Source organism: Nelumbo nucifera, chromosome 1, assembly GCF_055504915.1.
Source record: "Nelumbo nucifera cultivar China Antique chromosome 1, China Antique-T2T, whole genome shotgun sequence".
Lineage (NCBI taxonomy): Eukaryota > Viridiplantae > Streptophyta > Magnoliopsida > Proteales > Nelumbonaceae > Nelumbo > Nelumbo nucifera.
Window position 1 is genome coordinate 4,762,370 of NC_142649.1, and position 21,076 is coordinate 4,783,445.

The following is a 21,076-nucleotide window of genomic DNA, read 5'->3' on the forward strand; positions in this document are numbered from 1 at the left end:
TGACAATGACCAAGAAACCCCACCTCGCGTATCTAGCTCTAACATTTCAAGTGATAAAGTCACAACGGAAAAAAGTAAAGAGCACACAACACTTAGCAGTAGAAAGAAATATCTCATTACTAGTTCTCATAACAAAAAAAAAATGGGCCTAACAACCCGAGAGAAGTTCGTCAAAAGAAACAAAAGAAAAATCGGTCCTAACAGTCCAAAAGAAGTCCATCGAGAAGTGCATAAAACCAGGTTCAGACACCCAGGAACAACCATTCCAAAATCAGAAGAAAAATACAAGAACAACCACCTTCAAGGTTCCCCCGCCTCCATGTCCCCATCATCCTCTGGAGAATCGGGCTCCTCCTCCTCCGCCACGTCCGTCGTCTCTAGGGCCAGGACCTTCATCGTTATGCCCTCAAGGTTGAGCCCGGAGGACTTCTTCCGGACCAGCCATCGGCAGAGTCTGAACCCCGAATGGTAGGAGCTCGAGCCGTACTCCACCTGGAGGTCATGGAACTCCTGGGAGTCCTTAAAGTCCCACACTACCTTAGCTTGCTCTGCCTCCACCGCGACGTCAAAGTTCCGAGTCCGATCAAGGAGCGTGGACTCCAAATTTTGGACTTGCTGGCGAACGAGCTCCCTCTCCGCTGCCACCCTCGACGACTCCTCTCTGTAGCGAGCACTCTCCTCAGACAGCGGGGCGATTTGTGCTTCCTGGTCCCGAAGGAGCAGCTCCTGGGCCTCGCCCCCCTTTCGAGCCTGGAGAATTTCATCTCGGGCCGGGTCGAGCTCACCTTGGAGCTTCTGCATGTTCGACCTCTGAGTGAGAGCATCCTTGGAGTGAATGTTAGTCTGGAGGCCCATGGCGTGGATGGCGGAGTTCAACTGCCAATAAAAAGCCGAGGTAAGCAAAAAAAAAAAAAAAGAAAGAAGAAGGAGGGAAAGGAAGGGAAGAAGCAGCTACTTACCACCATGCAGTGAGCTGAGGCCAGCCTGGCGAGCTGCCTAGGGTCCATCCCTCCCCAGTCAGCAACCTCGTCATGAGTGACAGCCTTCCGGCTCCTCCGAGTGGCCACGATGTAATTGGTGACGCTTTCCTCCTTTCCCTCGGTAGGGAACCGCGGGAAGGCAATGGGACGAGATTGCACAGACGGAGGGTACTGCTCTTGGGGTAGGACCTCCCTTTCTCGTTCGCCACCTCCCGTGGCTAGTCCCTCAAATGGGACCGGTGGGACCTCTAACAGTGGTGGAACGAAGGCCTGGTCCGCAGCCTCGAACTCGGCACCCTCGAAAGTGGATGCTCGGTCAGGGCTCGACCTCTTTGCCTTGCGCTTCTAGTTGCTCGATAGAAGGTGACGTGCATCTACACCAGACATGTTGGCTGCCAAAAACCACAAGGCATTAGTCCAGCTCAAAAAAAAAAACAAAGAGCGCGACCTAAAGGCAACCTATCGGGGCTCAGGCCGGCTTGCTCGAGCTTATCCTCGGCCAAGTAGTCCGAGCAAAGGAAGCCAATTGCTGCCCAGGATTGCAGCGTCTTCCGGACCTTGGGTTCCAATTCAACACCCGAATCCTGAATGGCACACCTCCAATGGGTCGGGAAGGGCCACCCCTCGGGGTTGCGAACTATAAAGTAATCCCGCTTCCAGGCTGGGATCCTGTTCGGCAGCTCGTGGAGGAGCTTGAAGCTGGGACGAGGGGAGAAATAGTAAGAACGCCTTTCTGGAGGCGCTCCGGGGGAGGCATTCTTGATGGAAAGAATGGAGGAGAAGGTAGCGAGGTCGAGAGGAAGACAATACTCATAGAACAAAGAAATTGTCCCAACCACATTTCGGATTGAGTTGTGATGAAACTGGTCTATAGTAACGTTAAAGTGGTTCAAAACTTCCATTATCAGGGGGTGCAGGGGGAGACGGAGGCCAGCAATGAGCTGTTCCTGGAAGATCACGATTTCGTTGTGATCGTGTTCCTAGGGATAGTTGCCGGATGGGAGACAATAGATGAGATTCCTGGGAAGGTCAAACTGGAGTACTGAGATCCTGAGTCTCTCCATCGACAAGGAGGAAGGACCAAAACTGTCAGGTTCCCTACCCTAGGAAGTGGAAGTCGTATCACCGGAGGCCTCCCGAGCCTCCGGTGCCTGCCCCTTGGGGAGCCCCCAGGCTCCCCACGAGCTCGAAGGGACGTCACCCTGATGACCGCCCCGAGAAAAGACACGGTGTGGATACCCAGACATTGTTGATAGAACAAGAGGACTCACCAGAAAAAAAGCTAAGCCAAAAGGACAGTGTGAACAGGAGAAGAGCTTGAGCAACTAGGCAAAGGCGCGACCTCAAATCCGAAAGCAAAGCAAGTTGGCTTTAAAGAAATGAGGCCTGGGGCCCTCCTATTTATAGCCACTGTGCCCACAAACCAACGACTCAGATTAAGGCGAATCCGATGGCCCACAATCCAATTGACCGCACGTTTTCTGAGACTGAAATATGACTAGCTGCATGTCTTCCAGGATTACGGTAATGCTGGCCGCACGTCTTCCGAAACTAAAAGTCGTTTGGCGTGCTTTTTGGCGACCGAAAAGTCTAGAAATCGCTTGACATCCGCGTGTGTATTTAATGCGATCAGTCAACACAGTTTGAATTTTGGGTCAAATCCACCCGTCACTCCATAAACTCCCCGCGCTAATGTAAGACCCTTAGCCCGAGGAGTGGGGGGCAATTGATGGAGGGTGATTTGACCCAACCCCCTAAAAGGGTGACACGTGGACATGACTCGACATAGGTGATAGCTTAGCATGATAGCATGGCTACAACTTGGTGTAACGAGCTCGCTAAAGCTATCGCAGGGCAGCTCGCTACATGCTAGCTCCCCAAGGAACCAGCTCGCTGCATAATAGCTCGCCTAGGAACCAACTTGCTACGGCGCGAGCTCAAGTACCCCGGTATGCTGAAAGGGAACACTCCAAGCTAAGTCTATCCCAACTCGCGAGCTATAATAATAAGCTCGCTCCAATCCTTAGACAAAAGGATGGCCTTAAAGGCAACCTCAGGCGGAATCACCTCGAGATACCTCCGGGAGCTTGTTACAAAGCAGCTCGCTAATGAGATGTCTCACTGTGAAGCAGTTCGCTATTGAGCGACAAAGCGTTTTCAGGAAGCTTCTTATCTGACAAGACCGTATCCGCCAAAGTGCACCACGACCCCTGACCGACGGCGCAGTCCCTGCCAGCACAGTAGATTGTACCCACGTCTCTCGACAGGTGGCGGCGTGTCTGTCCTCTTCGGGTCGTGTCTCTCATCTGATTGGGTAGTACTCTGCAACGGTTACTTGCGTAGCCCTGACAATAAACGGCTGCGACAGGGGGCCAGAGGTGGTTACGCCCGATTTGGCAAGAACACTAGTATTTAAAGGTCCCGATTCCCAAGGGGTAAAGGGAATCTTAATCGAACTTGACTTGAATTGATCTAGCGCTATCTGCACTCTTAGTTCTCTTTGCATTCTCTATAGCTCTTTCAGAGTTCTAATTTAAGCATCGGAGTATTCCCATTAGGCGAGCTCTCCGATAATCCTTCATCTTCTTCTCCTTCTTAGGTGTTGTTTGTTGCCAGAGAGGAGCGAAGCCCCCACCAGCTAGGAGTGACCGGATCGCGCTGCATCAGTATCGATACTTTGAACTATGCCTATCACTGTTAAACACACAAGTATTCAGTACAACTGTCTACAGTGAACACTGGCATCAACCGTAATAGGTAGTTCAGCCGGATGTGTATGATTTTGTCTCCAGCTCATCCGGACTGATACATGAGGCTCATGTGGGTTCACTCTTGATATATTTCTGCCTAGTTTAGTGTGCATGATTACGTCTTTGGCCAATCTCGACATCAATGCTAAATTCGTACACGTTCACTTAATTATCTCCCTTTCAATTTCAACCATTTTAGTTGTGATAAAAAGAAAGGTGAGCTATACAATACGGGGTAGTTCTCCACAAACAATAACTTGAAACAAAGAAAAGAAAAAAACTAATCTGCATAAGAATTTAAGGGGGTGTTGGTTTTTTGGATTTTGAGAGGGGAGAAAGTTGGTCAATGGGATTTTGAGAGGGGGGAAAGTTGACCAAGAAACCCATGTTCATTTTTCAAATTTATGTGGTGATCACTAAAAGTTTATTTTCCTGTGTAGCACTTACCCGGGTAAGTGATGCCCATCTCCTAGGTGGGTAAATTAACTTTCCCATCTAGAGGAAGTTGCCAATACTTGGATATGGGACAAAAATGCCCCTTTTAATAATAGAATTTTTATGATTAAAATGGTCATTGCCTTATTTAAATGGGAAATAAAAGAACATAGATAAATGCACTTACCTGGATAAGTGACTTATCGAAAAGCAAACAGGGCATAAAGGATAAATAAGACCTAAATTATTTATAAATCCACAGCAGAATTTGCCTCTCTAAGCATACAGGAGAATTGAATGTAAGGATTTCCACCTGTTATATGGCTGAAAAGCAATCACAGGTGATGCTCTACGGGGTGATCCAAGCTTTTAGGTTATTGATAACCAACTTCGGATCTCCTTGAATGATGACAGTCCTTTGAGAGAAATTCTTCGCTAGCTTTACAAAGGCTGCCCAAGCCTCCATTACATTGATCAAATTAATAAGAGCTTTACTAAGGGTGAGAAAGACACAACCTGCCACATCTCTAGCCACACAATGAATTGCACATGCATGCACCATTATTTTTATGAGATGCATCAAAGTTTTTTTTAATGTAACTTTCAAGGAGGTTCCCATTTTATTCACATCATATATATATATATATATATATATATATATATATATATATATATATATATATATTCTTTTCCATTTCTCTTCCCATTCAGATCTAAAAACTCCTTTGCCTCCATTCGAATAAGCACTTATTTGTGATGCCCAATTTTGCGTGCTTTTTTTAGTACTTATAATAAATGCTTATTTCCTTTTTGGCCTATCTTGGCCTGCCATGTAATTTTGAAAAAAGTGAACTAGGATCTGCTTCTCGCACCGACCTCACACGCACATCTCAACATGCATTGGAAACATATCCCGTGAATAACTCTCTGTGTAAGGAGCAGATCCGGTCTCGAAAAAAATACATATACTACCCCTATGCTTTTTCACTAAACGCTCTCTTATTAAAATAAACACTTATTTTTCAAATAAGCACTCCCAAACTTAACCTAAAGCCAATATCTAGTCTTCACCATCTGAGGATCAAGTTATTACTCAAAATTGGTTTGGCATCTGGGTTAGAAAGTAGATCCCAAATTTGCTTTGAAAAGTCATACCAAATAAAAATATGATTTGAATCTTCCCTTTCACCGTAGAAGCAACAATCCTCATTGATCCCACCTTCTCCCTCCTAGAAAAGCTTTTGATTGAATTCTGTTTCTAAGAAGTAGAAAAAGAAAAGGGCCACTAAAACACTTCTATAGTTTAATGGGTTTATCAAAACCTACCCTATAGTTTGTATTTTACTAAAACACATCTAAAATAGTACCTTGCAACTCATTTACTTAACCATGCATTAGATTGAAGTGGAAAATAACAGTTTTGTCCTTAGTATCTATTGGGACCAATTTAATATAGAGGAAATAAAAATGCAAATATCATTCTTATCCCTAGTAAAACATGGGCAGTAGCTCTTTTTGATCAATTTTCTTCTCTATTTAAAGAAGGCATGGTGTTGCAAACTCATAACTTGGGATCGATGTAGTGTGGCAGATCAAACATTGTGTGGCAAACTCTTTTCACTTGAAAGTTACTAACATCTTGTAACATCTTGAGTTAGAGAAGCATGCATCCCTCAAGAGGAACCATAAGCAACACATCAAGCAGTAATATCAAATTCTTTCATTTATTGTCCCCATTGACTTGTATGCCCTCTATAACACCGTATTGGCTAATAGATCTTCAAAGCTCATTATTTTATTAGCAAATTGCATGCCAATATGGAAAAATGGTTGTGCATACCTGCATCACCATTTGTAGAGCCGCATCTCCTCCAATCAGTTACTCCCTGGGGATTCTCATAATTGAGCCTATTTACTTCTCGATTTGGGAAGGAGTCGGGATCTCCTGCACTCCCTTTGGTGTGAGTCGGGATCTCCTGTTTTACACGTTACTTGTCTACAACAGTCACGTCTCATATGGGTGAAGTCATTAAACGGCTGATTGCCCCTCCCATTATATTTTTTATTTATTTAATATAAAAATTGAAAAAAATTTAAAAATAGATTTGGTTGATCAATTCGAAAAGAGGATAAAAGAAATAGGAAAAAACATTGAAGAAGAAATAATTACGGTTTTATTTTCAATGGGTTTTCCTGTTTCTTTTATACTCTTTATCGAATTGATCAACCAAATCTATTTTTAAAATTCTTTTTAATTTTTATATTAAATAAATAAAAATATAACAGGGGGAGGGGTAGGGGCAATCAGCCGTTTAATGATTTTACCCATATGAGACGTAATTGTTATAGATAAGTAACGTGTAAAATAATAAATGGAAGAGTAACCATCTCACACCAAGGGAGTAAAGAAGGCTTGCGGTGTCCACCATTCACATACGTGGCTTTTTTAAATTTAGATACATGTCATTTTCTAAGAAGTTGTTGTTAAAGTTCAATATCACATTATCAACATTCAGATAAGTAGTATTCTCATTTTTTAGAAAGTTAAATACATAGAAATTTCTAAGAAATTCACATTAAAGCCTACAACCCGCTACAATCCCCCACCATTCAGATGCATGGCCTTTTCATTTTATTGGAAAACTAGACACATAATATTTTCTGAAAAATTACTCCTAAAGCATATAATCCATTATTATTATTTTTAATTCATTCTTAAAAAATGAAAAAAATGCAAAAGTGGTCGTAGACAATCATTTCTGCCTACCTTCTATCAATCTTAATTAATCAATAATTCTCAATTTATAATAACAAAATAAAATTATCCTTATCCTAATAATTATTGAAAAACTATTTTTTAAAATAAATATTTATTAAAATTTTAATAATTACTTGCTCTCCGTACGAGTCATTCACTAGTTTGTATTTACACTAAAACCGCTGATCCGAAACGCCAAATCCAACGTTCGGCATTCGGTTCCTCTTTCCCTGTGGCGCGGGGTTTTCCACATGGTCAGCATTCTCTCTCAGAAACAAAAAGATGGCAGAAAAAATTGAAGAGAAGTTCCATGTTGCATTTCTCACGAGTTCTTCAGGGCAGCTTCGAAGTAGCAGTTATACACGCCTATGGTGGCGCTCGGATTTTCAGGGAGTTACGCGAGAAGATGGCGAGTCAGGTTTCTACCACGATCAGTCAGATGAATTCACAGCTGGCCGTCGTGTATCTTCGTATCCTCCGGTGTACGAAGGGGACGAATGTTTTACTTTCTCCGAAATTTTGGACGCAGTTGATGACCTCAGCTCCCGTCTCCGTCACATATTGGATGGCGGTGACGATCCGAACTTGGTTAGACCAAAAGGTTAGGGTTTTCCGTATGTTCTTTTGCTTTTTTGTATTATTGACTGGTTTAATGCCCTTTTTTACTGCTTTCATTCTGCATGATGAACATGGTGTGGACCGTCTGGCTAATAATAGAGTCTCTGAGGAAAAGTGAAACTATTTAATTACGAACAACTTGGAAGTTGGAAGGTTCCAATCATTTAATAAATGACCAAATCGTTTAGAGCTTCAGAGTTCAGATGAAACTTGGCTAATCAATAGACATCCCTGCCCTTTGAAGTCAGGTTTTGCCACTCTTATCAGTTATGCCTTGCGGAGAAGTATACTTGAATTGCAATTACCATATCGTTTAAAGCTTCAGATGAAGTCTTGCTTGACTGCTTGGATATGGTACTACTAGTAAGACCTGAGCGATGCCCGGAATGGCGTTCACACTTCAAAGATGCCCATGTTCCATAAGAGACTTGTTAGATTCAGTTTTCTTGGTCGTGGTGAGATTAAATACCTCCATGTTTTATGCTTTCTTATTTTCCCAAAAGTTTAAAAGAAAAAAAAAAAAACACAGGTGGAGGAGAGAGATTGTGCACCTAACCACTTCATTTTTATTTCAGCCAAAACTAAAATCTTTTACTAATGGATAATAAGTTGAAAAGTACAACTTCTTGAAACTGATAACCCAGATTGAGATTTTTGTGTAACAAGGAGTTTTTGGATCCTAACATATAAAATAGATAATGTTAGACAGTTGTATGCCCTTAGTTCCAATCAGAATGATATACATTATGACATTTATTATAAATGAATAAAATATATATTTGATTCATGTTCCTGTGGTGTGTTTCTGTGTAATACCTTTAAACTGGACACTTATGAGACTCGTGTTAGTTTAGAATGTTCACAACCGTTAGATAAGTCTGGGGAGATTTATCCTGTCAAGGCTGACACTGGTGTGGTGCCAAATGTTAGGGTAGCCTGTCTCAGCCATCAGGGTGAGAACCAAGGCACATGCAGTGTAGGATTACTTAAATTTTTGAACCGGATCAGATTTTTAGTATTGCCCTGGACTTTGGAGATTGATGGACAAAATTGGAAAGTTACACCTGACCCCTAGACTCGATTATGATACTGCACTAGGTGTCAGATTGGGCTGTCTTTGATATGCCAATCAGTGAGATCCTTAGCGGGGGTCAAAAACTGAGTATGTTGGAACAGTCCGAGAATTCATCTCAGTGGGTGATCATAGTGACGGGATCAGCCCCTTTGTCGGACAAAGGTAATGATCGGGGATGCACTATCTCTGATGGAAACCAAGACTGTTGACAGCCGATTTCAATCGTTGAAATTTTGTTTTGCAAAATATATTTATATACTGATATATATTTGCAAAAGGTTTTAATTCCCGGGATCCATGTGAGCAGAGAGTGCAGCACTAACCCTTGCAGCCGAGGGAGAGGTCATCTCTTGTCGGGCAGTGTTTGATCATTATGGGCTGAGAGGTTAAGTGTAAGGACATTGAGGGTTATGCCTGATGGGCTAATCTTACATCTGCCTACAGTCCCTGGGTGTTACAAGGTGGCTTGGCCCAGGGACCACTTAGTGTAAGTGTTGGGCTCATTAGGAGCCCATGTGATGGGTTTCAATGGGTGCACTGCCCATAACAATGTATTCGGTCAGGCCTTGTAATAAAGGCTGGACCGAACCCATGTGGCTGATGTGTAGATCAATGTTTGGGTTTCACGCCATACAAGGAAGCCCAACTGAGCAGTAGTTTGGAAAGCTAAGTGAGCACATATACTTATTGGGCCTAAAGCTCATTTCAAACTAGGCTGATTTGATCAGTTAAATAAGGGGGCGAATCTGAGATTAAATCAACAGATAGGATAGGGTCTTATCTTTATCCACTCAGAGAGTCCAATATCTAAATAAGATTTAGATATGGAAACCTCCTGATAAGATTAGGAGATGGCTGATCTAATCTGTAGATAAGATAAGGGTTTATCCTTATCACTTAAAGGGAATTCTGATCCAAATATGATTTGGATCAGCAACTCCTAATGGGATTAAGAGCTGATCCCTTTAAGGTTATAAAAGGAGGAAGGGGCAGCAGCCTCTGGAAGATATCAGACATTCACATTCTCACCTCCAGAGAAAATATTACAGAAGAGAAAAATCAGCTTCCATTGAGACTGCGCTAATTTCTCCCTATCGCCTCCTTTCTGCCGCTGCCATTGCCAATGCATCTCCACCAAAGTAGGAGAAATCAAGAACGGTTCTTGACATCAGTTCTTTGTGAAAAGGCTGATTGGAAGTCGTGCTCACGTGCTGTCCAGCTGATTCTTGCGAAGGATCTAGTTCTTTGGAAAAATGTTGCTGCTTCTGCTCCATCCCACACTGCGCCATATTCAATGGGAGCAGTCTTTGGTTCCTTCCTTGGGCGTGAACACTTTCATTGGGAGATATTGTTTCTCCGTATCAGGTACATCCCTCTCCTACTGTTTTGTTCAGATCTGATTCGGTTTTTGGTTCAAGATTGATCCTTAAAAAATAAGATTTTTTTGAAATAGGAAATACGATTCCTAGTAGGAAGGAGATAAATTTTTGAAATTCGTCCATTCTATTCCGCAAGATTCGGGCGTCCATACGATGGATCTCTCATCCCTTCAGATAAATGATCAAATTTCATAATAGAAAGCAACCCGGCATCATCAAGTGCTGAGCTACTCTGCCGAGGACATGGATTACCCAGATTTGTCAAACAACTAATAACAGATAAACAATTACTCATCACACATATTGACTTGTGTTTGAGCCTTAGCAAACCGAAAAGCTTTATGAATAGTGATGGCTTCCACATATTCCACATCAATGGGGATGTGTAAGGGTTGGCAGAAGTTTAGGTCTATTTTATTGGGGAGTGAGGAGTTTGCTAGCAGGCCTTTGGAGCTTTTGAAGGGAGAAGGAAGGGAGAAGGAAGAGAGAATGAAGAGGACCATAATAGGGGAAGGAGGAGAGGCATGGAATGAGGAAGATGACAAGCAAGATGAAATGTTTGAAGATGACTAGCTGCTCTTGAGCTGGGGAGGTTTCTTATGATTTCCTCTTCCGTGTTTGTGTTCCTTATTGTCTTTTGTAGCTGGATTGGGTGTTATCTTAACACCTCAGTGATGTTTGTAATCAATTTTCATTTTTTTTAATGGAATTTTCTCTGTACTTTTCAACAAAAATGACTTTGAGTCTCAACTAATGTCCACCCTTCATCAAATGCATTTCTCATTTTTGTTCATTTTCAATAAACTTATTTACACTTTTCCAGGTCTCTTGAACTGCTTTTTATGCAAGAATTGTTTACCTTACTTGGTGGTGAAGTTTTACTGTTCAGGACTTCAGTCAGTTTTATTGACCATATACAAGAATTTCTTAGTGCCATTCTTAATTCAACCCCATTGGTCTTGCCTCCTTTTGAAGAGTTTCAGGCGAATCCATATTATATTGTTAACTTTCTAAAGGTAGGCATTTGTATATTTTGTTATCACAATTCCTTGTTTACACTTCCTTATAGCTAAAATATGCCACAAGTTGATGTTCCAAAAGCAAAAAGAGCAAATTTAGTATTGAATTTTGTTTGATGCTACTTCCTTGATTTCATTAATGAAGATAAAGACCTTATTTAGGAATTATCTATGTCAAGTATAACTTATTTATCTATACTTTAGTCCCTTCAACAATGATTTTTTTTTTGTGAAGTTAATGAAAATTTATAGAGAATATCTTAAAAAAAAATTTAGACATTGCAAATGTTTTGTGAACTGTTGGAAATGGGAGAAAGAGGAAAAACTCGATGCTTAAATTGGAATGGAATGGGCAAGTATTGACAAGAAATATCGTTTCTAGCGGCAGTTTTCTAAATGGAAAAAAGGTAACTGCCTCTAGAAAAATTGCACGAATTTAATAGGAAATTTTCCCTGTGCCTCTTCCTCTTCTCATTTCTTTCTTTTTCCCTCCCTCTTTGTTTCTCTCCTCTCTCTGTCATCTCTTTATCTCTCTTAGTCGAACTTCACACTATCGACTTCTCTCTGTCTCGCTTTCTCTCTATAATCGGTCTCACACTTGATTTTTTATTTTTTATTTTTTGATAAATGATTGATATCTTATTCAAAAGAAGCAATATGATATTACAATACAGACTGCCCAAGGAGAGTCACAAGTTGGTACCTCTCCTCGACAACAACAATGTACTACATCAGACTAGGAAATGGGAGTTTACAGAGCTGCCCAAAATAAATGTTCCCTTGGTACCCCTTGCTTAGCTAACCCATCCGCTATGGTATTAGCTGTTCTATCCACCCACTGACAATTAACAGTCATGTTCCTTGAAAACCTATAGCACCAAATAACTGAAACTGGATTTTTTAACCAACCCACAATAACTTTGGAGTCTCCTTCAATAAGCAAATTCTAAACTCCTAACTGGTCTGCAATCTGAATACCTTGTACTGCCGCTAGAAGTTCAGCTCTAATAGAGTCTCCTATACCCACGAAGCCTGAGAATAAAGCTAAGATATTACTATCTTTATCTCTCAGCACCCCTCCTATCCCTGATGGACCTGGATTTCCTTGGTTGCTACCATCAGAATTCAGCTTTGTCTAGCCTTCAAAATTCAGCTCACGCTTGATTTTCTCTTTATTCTCTTTTGACGACACCCACCGGCGATGACAAGCACAGGTATATCTTCAACCTAGGCTTCATTGCAGGTTTGTCACCGTCTCACTAGTTGTTTTGTAGATTTCTACTTCAGTTGCCTTTAGTATCTAAATCTCCTTTCTCATCATCATCATGAGAAAATTATTTTCTGCCTTCTATGAATCTTCATATGTCCATAATTTTCAAGCTACTGGTTGTATATGTCAACATCCTAAGAATCTTCTGACTTCTGCTTGAAATTATTCTCCATTGGTTAATCGGTTTCATCTATGAAATCTAGCTATTGTGTCTAGTAACAAATCTACCTCTTGACCTAAATTTCCCCATTTTACAGGAAGTGGTATTCTATGAGGATGGTGAACCTATAATAGATGGAAAATCTTGAGATCTGAAGGTTTGAATCTTCCCTTGTTTCTGTTTGTAACATATGGAAATAGACTATGTACTTATAGTAGCTTCTGTCTTCTGAGCAGTTCCACATTTGTACTACACCACATGAGCGATTCAGAAAGGAAGGCAATGATCGTTACAATAACACTGGTAAACAATTTTACTTTTTATGTTTTTTTTTTTTTTCATTGGCTTCATTCTCAGTCCATTCCGTATGGTTATTGCTGGTTAAAATATTTGTAGGGAGCAGGATAAACAACATTATGATTTCCTTTTTCAAGCTTCTAGATTTTTTACATTTTACGTGTGGTGATGATTTTTTGCTGGTAGGCAGCATCATCTTAATGCCCATGGGGCCCTAACCCATGGTTGTCCTGCTGACATACTCATCAGATAGACACTCTATCTAAATGTTTTTCTTTTCATGTTTTCTGTTTTGGCCTTCAAGGAATTACTAAACCTAAAGAAGTGATGAAATTCAAAGGCCAAGGAATGCCGTTGCATCTTAGCACAAAGAAAGGAGATCTATATGTGACCTTCGAGGTTCTGTTCCCTAGTTCCTTAATAGAAGACCAGAAAACCAAGATCAAGGCGGCCCTTGGTTAAGTTTGGGAATCCCTTTTTTGTTCCAATATGTCTTGATTGTACCATGATGAGATCAAATGGAAGGTGCAAGCTGTCGTAGGGATAAAGATGCTCATTATATAATTCCTTGAAGTTCCTGATACCAACAGGGCTGTTTTCCATTGCATTATTTTTTCTCACAATATATATGTTTCATTTTTGCTCTAATATAATATTCTAACATGAAAGTACATTGAGGAAAGTAAACTTAGCTTTGCCTTAGGACTGTACCTTCTACTTGTGCTTTGCATTGAGAATGAACATGATTTCACGGTGAGGTTGTTGTAAATGTCTCCTACTAATGACCCAAGACAAATATTAAGTACTGTAGGTCTAATGTTGAACCAATTTGTTCCCTTACCCTCCCTCGTTGATGCTATTATTCTTGTTAGATGGTTCTTTTGTTATTGGTGCTCCAAAGGCTGTTATGACATTTATCTAGGTTAATGATCAGAAGTGAAATATATTCCTTTTTATACGAGGTAATCCCGACTTGGTTAATGACATCAGAAAGCTTTCTGGTTATTAGATCTAATATTTATGGGTTTTAGTGAGTCTAATGCACGATTGATGACCTTGGACATATGGGGTAGGGCAAATGACTTGAATGTTTTCAAAATTGATGAATTAATAGTTTCAAAACCACACTAATATGTCCTTTCTTTTTGAAACTATATTTCCTTTGATGAACTTTATTAAAATTGTTGTTTGAAACACTCAGGGGGCATTTCTTCATTGAATCTTCTAGTATCTTTGTAGTAGTCATATATCATGTAGTTGTCTCTAACGCACTCCATCAACTAATGGTTTCAAAACCACACTAATTTTTATTTTAGTGACTTTAGTCCATTTTCCTATGAAGGCACAATAATCAATAAAGAATCAAACTCCCATCAACTAATGGAACCCTACCACAAAATAAACACAACAAGTGTTAAGTTGCAAAGGTGCTGTAAAAATTGATCTTTTGAAAGTGCTATACAAGATAGGTTTAGGCTTTCTCAAGAATTGCTATACAAGAGTGGAAAAATGGTACTTTCTCAAGAATTGCTAGGACAAAGTGGGTTCATCTAGGATCATACAAGATAGGTTCAGGCTTCTAGCTAGACTTAATTACTATGTCTATAACTAGGACAAACCTACAGGTTAGGTTCAGTGAACTTAACACTTGGATAGTAGCTATGTCTGAAACAAAATATGTAACCATAGCTTTACTGTACTTAATAAGGGTCATTATCTAGTTTGTTATGTTATGTTCATAAGAAATTTTGTTGAAAAAGAAAAGAATATTAACAGTGAAAAAAAAATAAAAAAACCAGATAGGGAGTGGAGATACGGTCATTTTTTTGATAGATGGAGTGGAGATACAACCATTGCCATTACTTTAACCACCAAAACTATGTTCCAACAATCTGGTTATGGCGGTGAAGAGAATCCTACCAAGCTTTTGTGAGTTTTGAATTATTGATGCAAATTGAAAAAGAGCCAAAGAAACTTTGTGGTTTGGTCTCCAAGCTTCAGTGGAATAGAAAGTAGTGAGGTGTTAGTGGCCGAACAGATTCAGTAGAACAAAAGCTCTATGTATTGGTGTCCAACTTTTAGGGGGTAGATCAATGATTGGGAGATCAGAGGGGGGCTAGAGATAGAGTGTTCCAAGTAGATTTAATGCTATTGTTCAATTGCTAACATGTTTGTAGGAAAGGGATAATATGGAATTTAAAATATTAGAGAAACATTTAGTGTCGATAAAAAATAATTCCATGGCAATGGTTCAAGGTACAAGTTAAGGTATAGAGGTTGAAGCATATATTCACCTCCTCAAGGGATCAATTTTTATTTATTTATTTTCTTTTAATTTTAAAGTTTCTAAATATTGATGATGGGCTTCACTATGGTGCCACACGGGTTTATCAACTATCAATTGCAGCAACATGCTTCCAAGATTAGCCAAGAAACCGAATGCTTGTACAAGTCCTTGATGACTCTGATGATTTGGATGTCTATCTCCTCCTCATCAAGAATGAAGTACAGAAATGGCAACAGAAGGTTGTGAGGATCGTATATAGACACTGACTTATTCGAAGGCTATAAGGGAAGGGAACCTGAAATCTACAATGAGCTGTGATTATGGGTTTGTTGCAATTTTTGATGCTGATTTTCAACCAGGATCAGATTATTTCAAGAAAACAATTCCCTATTTCAAGGTAAGCTAATATTGCACTCCTTTGCACAAAGAGTTCAACCGGCATGGTTACTTGTATTGGATAAATTATTTAGGTATGCTTTGCAAAAATCCTTGAATATTCTTGAAATTCAAGTGTCACCTTTTTTTTCTTATCAATAACGGTGAATCGAATTAAGATTATGAAAATTACAAAGCAAGGGAGCTAAACAATCTTAACTCCCGAGTACAACCAGTGAACACCAAAAGTAAAGCAATTACAACACGACCCAAAAAATAGAGTTTCTATTCACCCCTCGCCTAGCTAGACCATCTGCCAATGTGTTTGCACTTCTCTTTATTTCAATGTCCTTAGTCAGCCACTTAAATTTTCTCTTTTCATTGCTGTAATTCCAGAGCCTAGAGTTATCCTCTTTTAGCCAGTTCACCATAACTTTAGAATTTCCTTCTATGAACAACTTATTAATACACATGTCCTTGACCTTTTGTACCCCTTCAAGAGCTGCTAGTATCTTAGCCCTCAAGAAATCTTCCACCCCTATTGATCCAGCAAACATAGCTAACTGATTCCCTTTTTCATCTCTTATTGTTCCCCCTATTCCAGATGGCCCTGGATTACCCATATTGCTGCCATCAAAATTCAGTTTAGTAAAACCGTGAGGTAGAGGAATCCAACAAGAGCTTGAGGCCTTCTTAGCTGAAGCTAATTCTGCGATCTCCTTTCAGTTTCTTAGCAATTCATCAATTGAGAATTCTACAAACAGGGCCAAAGTTTTAAACCAATATATCACTCTAATATGGATGACCTCCAAAGTTACTTCCAAGCTTCTCTCCTTTTTTGAAAAAAAATCCGTGAATTTCTCCTCCTAAACAGTCCAATAAACTGCAGCCCTAATACATTTCCACATAATCTTAACCCTTTTTGTTGGTCAGTTCAGCATGGAAGTGAATAAGCTTTGCACATTCAAAGGGCGGGGGAGGGTCCACCTGCACCCAAACAAATAAGTAAACCATTCCCAAATGACTTTAGTAAATTGACAGTAAATTAGTAAATGATATCTACACTCACCATTAACTTTACAGAGGGCACACCAGTGGAGAGACAAACAACTATTGGGTCTTTTTCTGTTGGAAATCCAAGTGTCACCTTGCCAACTCTCAGATTGTAATATTTTGTTTAATTGCAGATATAGTATCAGAATATGGTTTTTAATCCAATTTTCAAATCATTCTAAAATTGAAACTCATAATTTGATTACAGATTTGAATGACATGACTTCAGTCATCTGACTTGATATTGAAACTCGAGAACATAGGTTCTAAAGGATGGTTGTCATCTCCTAAGCCAATTTTTATGCCATTTCATGAGATATAGAATAATATATCAGAATGGTTGGTCAATACAAATTTTATGAGAATATATTTTTTTACCACAAATGCTTTGAGTTTTCAATACAACATTGGTTATCATTGTTGCTTTTCAGGAAACTTCAAATTTGGTGTTTCTACTATAAATGTTGATGCCTAGTCAAGTGACTAGTTTTTTTAGTCGTAGTGGTTATGTGATGTGATGAGATAGATGATTTCTATCAATACAAAATGTTGCTAAGTATAAGTGGCAATGGTACCAAACACAAGCAAAATGTGTTGAAAAAGGAATGATGATTGTACCATGATTCTTAACCTGCCTTCCTCCCTTTTGAAAATCGAGAGACACATTTTGGTGTCCCAAGCCGAGAGCCTCCACCGTAGTATCAAGGCTACCATCATTGTCTTGGCTGCGACCAAAGAGGAAATTTGAGAAGACGTCCAACATGATGTTATATCGATATTATAGCTGCCGGTTAGTCTATGTGTAGAGAACGGTGAGAAGAAAGAAAAATGAAGGAAATTAGAAAAGAAAAAAAAAAGAATTCTTTGTATGACTTCTGAATTAGGCTTTGTTTCTCAAGGCAACATGTGCATCCAAATTTGAAAGCTTAAAAGATATAATAAGATCCTCTAATGCGTACTCTTAATAGTTAATCTTCAATTGATTGACATCAACCTGCAAATTTAGGGCGTGTTCTACAATGTTGTTGTTGGTTCAAAAAAACAAATCAAAATCAACTTGTTTGAAACTAGATTGTTTCTTAAAACAAAAACTTCAAAAACATGTTCTCAATCGTGTGTGTTTTTTGTTTTCAAAGCTGAAATCAAAAATATGTTTTTTGATTAAATCATACAAGTCCTGTACTAAATAAATTGTTTTTGTTTTAAAAATCAATATTTTGTTGGTTTCAAAAACCTATACTGTTTTTTAAAACAAAACCAAATTGTTTTTTCCTTCTAAAACAAAAACAGAGTTCAAGAACATGTTCTTGTTTTTAGCTGATATGGTGATTTCAAGAACAAATGAAAATAAAAGCATTCATGTTGTAGAACTCCCCCTCAATTGATGAGTTCAAGACTAAGTAATAGTTGCACCAAACGTCTTTTTCAGTTGAGAAATCTTCCATTGAAACAAACAATCTGATTTTTACTTTGTTCAAAATAAATGAATCCCACTTCTCAGACTGGAGCAAAACTGGAGATATCGTTGTATAATTGTCTACTATTGTTCCTCCATTGGTGCTTTGATTGTGAGGTGGTGTTTTAAATCACCCACTTACTGACGATTCAAAGATGCAGGTAACCAGAAATTCAGAAGGGGAAATTTCTTAGATTTTCAGATTTTCGCAAGCTTTTCTAAACAGCCGAAGTTAAATATAGATGATTATTGCCACTATCTTTTCATATAGCTTTGCATTAGAAAGACCTTTGTTTTTCATTGAAATTCTGGAAAGTTAGAAAAGTTGTTTTAATTCCTTTCGTGCTTTATTTTCTTATACTTCTCGTTGCTTTTGGCTCTAGAAGCTCTTGGCTTTTAAACTAATTCAAAGCTTCAAGATCCGTCCTCTTTTATTTATAAATGTACATGTATATACATCTATTATATATACAAAGATGTATATAATTAGAAAAAAGATATTTTATATAAACATAATGGGCTTGGATTGGGTCCACCTAAATTGCAGCTTTAGGTGTGACCAAATTATTACACATGTTCTGAATGATATCATGACTTTTGATTGGACTAAAATTTATACCAGAATATTCAAAGAACAAGAAGCCATTTAAGACACCTGGCCATCAAGGCCCCATTGGTTTTTTGGTAAGTTACTTATCCCGGTAAATGCAATTATCTGGGTAAGATTTTCCTGGGAAACATTTACCTAGGTAAGTGCATTTATCCATGTTCTTTTATTTCTCAAGTAAATAAGGCAGTGACCATTTTATCCATAGAAATCTATTATTAAAAGGGGCATTTTTGTCCCATTCAAGTGTTGGTAACTTTCCCCCTATGTGGGAAAGTTATTTACCCACCTAGGAGATGGGTATTACTTTCCTGGGTAAGTGATACACAGGAAAACAAACTTTCCATGGTCCCCAAATTAATTTGAAAAATGAACATGAGATTCTTAGTCAATGGGAACCAAAATCCCATTGACCAACTTTCTCCCCCTCCAAATCCAAAAAAATAATGCCCCCTAAGTGTAAAACAGTTGACTTGCTAGCATAATTTAAAATTATTATTAAAATAAAGAAAAAGATTAACAACATAATAAAATAAGAAAGATGCTATTAATAATAATTACTATTTTATCAGTTATTTATTTAATTACAATTATTATCTAATTCTAATTAATATTTAAGTATTCTTATTCATTATTTAATTAATAATTTATAGATATGTTTTTAGTAGAATAATTAATTAATTGTTGCTTTAAATATTTAATCCTAATTATTTAGCTATCTAATTATATACTTATAAATAAAGTATTATTTAGAAATCATTATAATTTCATTTTCTTATCTTATTAATTATATATGTATTATTTAATTATTTAATTATCCATTAATGGCCATTTTATTATATTCTCAATTATTAATAATTATTATTTATTTATTCACTTTTTATTAAATATTATGTAATAAATATCTAATGATAATAATAATTATTATGCGTATAAATAATTATTATTAATTACTAATAATTAATAATAAATTCATTAATGATTATGTAATTATTTTTATTTTTTGATATTTTTATATTCATTAATTAAGCATGTAATTAGTTAATTAATTAATTAAATTATTAAATTCTCATTAATTGAAAAGAAATTATGTATTAATTTATAAATAATTAATAATCAATAATTAAATATTATTGATTATTAATAAATTAAATATATAATTAGTATTATTGTACATATTAAAATAATTAGTAGTATTGTACTACTTACAAGTTATGAACCTACTAAAATAATTATTAATTAATTAATGACATAGGTATGAATTATAGTCTCAACTTATCAATTACATAATTACAGAATTATGAGTTAAATTTTTTAGTTGAGTAATTGATTATTTTAAATATTAATTAATTTTTAAATGCTCAAATCTTTAAACATATTTAAATACTTATAATTTTTATAACTCAATATTTGGATTTCAGAACAACATTCTTTACATTTAATTTCAAAGGCATCCAATCCCCATTGACGTGGACAAGGCAAGGAAGAGGAGAGCACTCCCTTCCCCATGGGGTTGAATTTGGCCTTCCTTATTATAAGGGAAAAAACATAACTTTAACTATTACTTATATTAAATTCATTCAATTCACTCTTACTAAGTCCTATATTTATCCCCTCTTATTAAATCCTATGTTTACTATATATTAAATAAATGAGCTTTATATTTTTCTTGATTAAAACACCCTACTTTTCAATTTGGTCCTTTTCTAGTTTTGAGGGTAAAATATGTATTTTAAACTATATATAAACCATAGGTATTTAGGATTTTAATAAATGACCTTAAGGCTTTGAGGTCCAAAACTTGGGATTTATATGAAGTATTTTTGTTTTCTCTCATGAATTAGTGTTAATATTTTAAAAAATATGGTTGAATATGTAAGAATGTATTTGAATATATTTGGATATATTTTGATAGGATCATAAAATGTAATTATTTTATTTTTAATTTTTTGAATGAAACAAAAATAAAAGATAAAATGAATATGACATTATAAAAAATGGTGAGGACTGAGGATCCCTATCGGGATGGAGATGGGGAATGACCCCCAGTCCCCACCCTGCCCTGTTGCCATTCCTAGTTTCTTTTGACCGAAATTCTATTTTTTTTTCTTTTTGTTTCATAATTTGATAGGGATCTTATCACATCACCCATTAACGTCTCACAATTGAAATCAATTATTCTATTTTAGTTTATTGATGACCTTTGAAATCTGATACGTATCAATTGATACATTACGATATTTTGAACCTTGGATAAGAATATGTCATATTTGAATTTTATCAAATATTCGATGGATATGTAAATCATAAATCTGAATTTGATTCATTTACATTAATTAACATTGACCATAGGACAGGGCTTGGCACCTATAACAAGTAGGGATGTTAAATGGGTTGGGTTAAACGATAAACCCAACTTGACTTGGCCTTATAGGTTTGGGTTAGGGTCAGGCTTACTTGGCTGGTTTTGATAAATTCAACTTGAGTCGAGTTCAGGTTTTACTGATCTGGCCCACTGGTCATAATACCCCTACATATAATATAAAGGATATTCTTT

At 37.6% G+C, this 21,076-nt stretch overlaps 1 long non-coding RNA gene across 1 annotated transcript; it reads left to right on the top strand.

Moving 5' to 3' along the window:
* The first annotated feature begins 7,120 nt into the window (after nt 1-7,120).
* Nucleotides 7,121-13,569, top strand: LOC104605232 (uncharacterized). The gene is made up of 4 exons (XR_736559.3): nt 7,121-7,524; nt 12,542-12,601; nt 12,681-12,747; nt 13,046-13,569. It is a non-coding gene; the product is annotated as an uncharacterized LOC104605232 (long non-coding RNA).
* The last annotated feature ends 7,507 nt before the right edge of the window (nt 13,570-21,076 follow it).